The following is a 5,070-nucleotide window of genomic DNA, read 5'->3' as shown; positions in this document are numbered from 1 at the left end:
GAAAAAAATATGCTTTCTCTAAATAGTATTTAGTAATGAAATTAAAATGAATTTAAAATTTAAATTATTTTTTCCTCACCACACTTAGCAGAAATGTTACAGTCAGAAGACAAATTTAGATTTTTTTTCTCTGCTGGGAGAAAAAAAAACATTGATCAAGAATGAAATCATCAAGGTTGCTGGTGATGACTGCCGCGTTCATTTCCTCAATCCACTCGCCAGCACGCTGCCCTCCACCACTTCACTCGGCAAACCAGCCCCTCGACTGTGCCAGGAACTGACTGGCACCATGCCCTGCCAATACCCAGCGCTGACCGCGAAGCAGAAGAAAGAGCTGTCTGACAGTGCTCACCGCATCGTGGCTCCAGGCAAGGAATCTTGGCTACCGATGAGTCCACTGGGAGCATTGCCAAGCGGCCGCAGTCCATTGTCACTGAGAACACCGAGGAGAACCGTCGCTTCTACCACCAGCTGCTGCTGACAGCTGATGACCGCATGAATCCCTGCATTGAGGTTGTCATCCTCTCACCAGATGCTTTATAAGAAAGCAGATGATGGACGTCCTTTGTCCCAAGTTATCAAATCCAAGGGCAGTGTTGTGGATATCAAGGTAGGCAGGGGTGTGGTACTCAGGAACAAACGGCGAGATAACCACCCAAGGATTAAATGGGCTGTCTGAGCGCTGTGCCCAGTACAAGAAGGATGGAGCTGACTTTGCCAAGTGGTGCTGTGTGCTGAAGTTTGGGAAACATACACCCCCTCAGTCCTTGCCATTATGGAAAACGCCAATGTTCTGGCCCATTATGCCAGCATCTGCCAGCAGAATGGCATCGTGCCCATCGTGGAGCCTGAGATCCTCCCGGTGGGGACCATGACTTGAAGCGCTGTCAGTATGTAACTAAAAAAGTGCTAGCTGCTATCTACATGGTTCTGAGTGACCATCACATCTACCTGGAAGGCACCTTGCTGAAGCCCCAGGCCATGCCTGCACCTAGAAATTTTCTAACGAGGAGATTGCTGTGGCAACTGTCACAGCGCTGTGCCGCACACACAGTACCCCTCGCTGTCCCTGGGATCACCTTCCTATCTTGACGTCAGAGTGAGAAGGAGGCATCCATCAACCTGAATGCAATCAACAAGTGCCCCCTGCTGAAGCCATCGGCCCTGACCTTTCCCTATGGCCGAGCCCTACAGGCCTCTGCCCTGAAGACCTGGGGTGGAAAGGAGAACCTGAAAGCTGCCCAGGATGATTATGTCAAGGGAGCACTGGCCAACAACCTTGCCTGCCAAGGAAAGTACACCCCAAGTGGTCAGGCTGGGGCTGCAGCCAGCCAGTCCCTCTTCTCATCTAACCATGCCTACTAAGTAGAGACGTTGGAAGGTTGCCCCGTCAACACTCCAGGCCCTGCCCTCACCCACATTCCTGAAGAGGGGGCCACATTCGGGGCACCAGGCTGCTCTTTCCCATCACTGTCGCCTCCCGTGTGACATTGGTGCATGGTGTTGTCTGTGAATGCTAATCCCATCGCCTTTTCCAACCCAGTGCCAATAAACAACTATTTAAAGGCGGGGTGGGGTGGAGAATGAAATCGTCAAAATAAAAGTTTACGATTTTAAGGACTTCACAGGGATATTTCATGAAATTTAGGGAGCAAGCCGAAAATGTATGGTTATCTTATGATTTAAGATGAAGCATTAGTTTAAAATTGTTATATAAAATATATATGTTATATCATATACATATGAGTTACTTTGCTCAAGCCTTCTTTGACTAAAATATTTTTATTACACATTTAAAAACAATAAATATTTATCACTAATAAGTAGTTATTTACACCTAAACATTGATTATATTGATTTTAATTCCTTGAACAAATATAAGTATCTTTTCAGAGCATAAAATAAAACTGAAATAAAGTTCCTACTGAAACTCATTTATGTAGTTCAAATAAACATTTATGAGTGTCCAATATCTGCTATGAGATAGAATACAGTAGATAATATCTAAAATATATATTTACCCTTTATTCTTACACCTCATTAATTTAAGGAATTTTTGTTGTTGTTAAGAAAGTCAAACCTCTTGACTCTTCATGACATAGAGAGGAAAGTAACTGGGATAGCGATGATGGCTACCAAAGCCTTGGAGAACACAGAAACAAATTTTTTGTGCTAGGTAAAATATCTAAAGCAACAAATACAAAATCTTTTCTTGTTATTTTATTTGTCCATTTATGCAGATAATCGTAAGTATAAAAAAACACTAGAAAAATTTGTTTCTAAATGTTAACACTTATTGTCTTATACAATAATGAAGAATGATGAATACATACATAAATGATGGTGGTAAACAACTAGTCAGTTCACAGCAAATTAAGTTAGTTAATTATATTTTGAAGTCAATGACTCTTTGAAGTCAAAATCAATTGACTCTTTGAATAAGTTGTGAATGCTTTGAGTAGTAAAATATTATTTATCTAAATATAAATAAAGTTTTGGAAAAAGATATACCTGTTGAAGGTGCTCTCAGTGTCCTGGCTTATTACCTCAGCATACCCAGGTCTTTTACATACCATAGTCTCTTACCATGAACATCTACAGCTCTTTGCATAAGGATTTCTCCAACCAGAAAATTCTCTGTCTTTACACTTGGCAGTCCATAAAGGCTAGAATTTATCAGCCTAGGAATAGCACTCGAAAAAAATGAATGAACTTTCATGCCTCTCAGAAGACATCTCAGAGCCAGGATCACCACTTTGTCTCGAAGGTCTGGAACTTCAATCCCAGAAAGCACCAATAGGCCCTTCTAATCCCTGTCTCACTCTCTCCCTCTACCAGAAGTTCCCATAACTGCCTCTCAAAGAAACTACTTGCATGGAAACTCAATCTAAGTCTCTTCCTCCTGGGGCAGATCAACCAAAAAAATTTTAGTTGATGGTTTCATAATAAATTGTGTCCTCAAAGAAAAAAACATGAACTTATTTTTAAAAATTTAAGACCATATTTAACCTGTGAAAATCTTTTGACATATCTTCCTTATTGAGCAGAGATTTTCTTCTTTTGTTTTAGATATACAGCTTTTTCATATTTGGTTTAGATATATACTTTCATAACATTAATTTTTTTAATTCGATTTTTTTGTTCATAGAAGGAAAGTTAAGATGATTTTGCTTAAGCACTCATTAAGTACTTAACTGTCCTGGATTATCTAGAAAATTCTGAGAATAGCAAGATATTTTATAAAAATGAATAAAATATTAGCATTGATCTAATACTAATTTTTTTTGCATTTTATTTTATTGTTAATTTCAAGTATACAGTACATTGGTTAGACATTTATATAGTTTCTGAAATGATCTCCATGATTACTCTATCTTCCCTCCGGCTCTACACCTAGCCATTACATTAAGGCTGACTGCATTCCCTATCCCATGCTCCCCATCCCTGTGACCCTCTATCAACTACTAATTTGTACTTCTTTAACCTTTCACTGCTTTCTCCCAGCCCCCCTCCCACGGCTGTCACCAGATTGTCCTCCATATTTGTGAGTCTGTTTGCGATTAGTTTGTTCTTTTTGTTCCTTAGATTTCACATAAAAGTGAAATCACATGGTATTTATCTTTCTCTGTCTGACCTATTTTGATCAGCATAATAACCTCTAGGTCTATCCATGCCATCGCAATAGTAGGATTTCATTTTCTTGTGGCTGAGTAATATAGTTCATTGTATATATGAACCATAACTTCTTTATCTAATCATCTGTTGATGGGCATTTAGGTTGCTTTCATATCTTGGCTATTGTAAATTGTGCCACCACGAATACTGGGGTGCATAGATCTTTATGAATTATTGTTTTGGTTTTCTTTGGATAAATACCCAGAAGTACAATTGCTGGGTCAAAAGGTAGATCCATTTTTAATTTTTTGAGGAAACTCCAGACTGTTTTCCATAGTAGCTGTACCAGTTTGCAATCCCATCAACAGTTCTCTTTTGAGGGTTCTCTTTTCTCCACATCCTTGCCAACACTTGTTCTTTGATTTATTAATTATAACCATTCTGACAGGTATGAGGTGATTTCTCATTGTGGTTTTAATTTGCATTCCTCTGATGAATAGTGATCTTGAGTATCTTTTCATATGTCTATTGGCCATTCGTATTTCCTCTTTGGAGATATATCTATTCAGGTCTTCTGCCTATTTTTTTAATTGGATTATTTTGGGTTTTTTTTAATTGTTTTTGTTTTTCAGTTGTATGAGTTCTTTATATATTTTGGCTATTAACCCATTATCAGATATATCATAAGCGAATATCTTCTCCCATTCAGTAAGTTGTCTTTCCGTTTTGTTGATGGTTTCCTTTTCTGTACAAAACCTTTTTTAGTTGTTTATTTTTTCTTTTGTTTCCCTTGCTTGATGAGATATATCCAAAAAGAAATTATTAGTAGCAATATTAGAGAGATTACTGCCTATGTGTTCTTCAATAAGTTTTATGTTTTGGGGTCTTACATTTAAGTCTATAATCCATTTTGATTGTCTATTCTTGTATATGGTAGAAGAAGGTGGTTTAGTTTCATTTATTTTGCATATATCTGTCTAACACTATTTTGCCAACACCATTTATTGAAGAGACTGTCTTTACCCCATTGTATATTCTTGCCTCCTTTGTCATATATTAAATGAGTGTATAGATGAAATTTATTTCTGGGCTCTCTATTCTGTTCAGTTGATCAATGTATCTGTTTTTATGCCAGTACCATGTTGTTTTGACTACTATAGCCTTGTAGTATAGTTTGATAATAGGTAGGATGATACCTCCAACTTTGTTCTTCTTTCTCAAGATTGCTGTGGCTATTTGGGACCTTTTATGGTTCCATATAAATTTTAGGATTATTTCTTCTAGCTCTCTGAAAAATGCCATTGGTATTTTGATAGGGATTGCATTGAACCTATAGGTTGTTTGGGGTAGTATGATCATTTTTACAATGTTGACTCTTCTTACTCATGAGCATAGTATATACTTCCATTTATTTATATTTTCTTCAATTTATTTTTTCAATGACATAATTTTCTA

At 37.8% G+C, this 5,070-nt stretch overlaps 1 pseudogene; it reads left to right on the top strand.

Moving 5' to 3' along the window:
• Nucleotides 1-277: 277 nt before the first annotated feature.
• Nucleotides 278-1,365, top strand: LOC120587416 (fructose-bisphosphate aldolase A-like; annotated as a pseudogene).
• The last annotated feature ends 3,705 nt before the right edge of the window (nucleotides 1,366-5,070 follow it).

The sequence above is a fragment of the Pteropus medius genome, unplaced genomic scaffold (assembly GCF_902729225.1).
Source record: "Pteropus medius unplaced genomic scaffold, Ma_sr-lr_union100, whole genome shotgun sequence".
NCBI lineage: Eukaryota > Metazoa > Chordata > Mammalia > Chiroptera > Pteropodidae > Pteropus > Pteropus medius.
The sequence above is the reverse complement of the archived record's forward strand: the minus strand, read 5'-3'. Positions and strand labels throughout refer to the sequence as shown.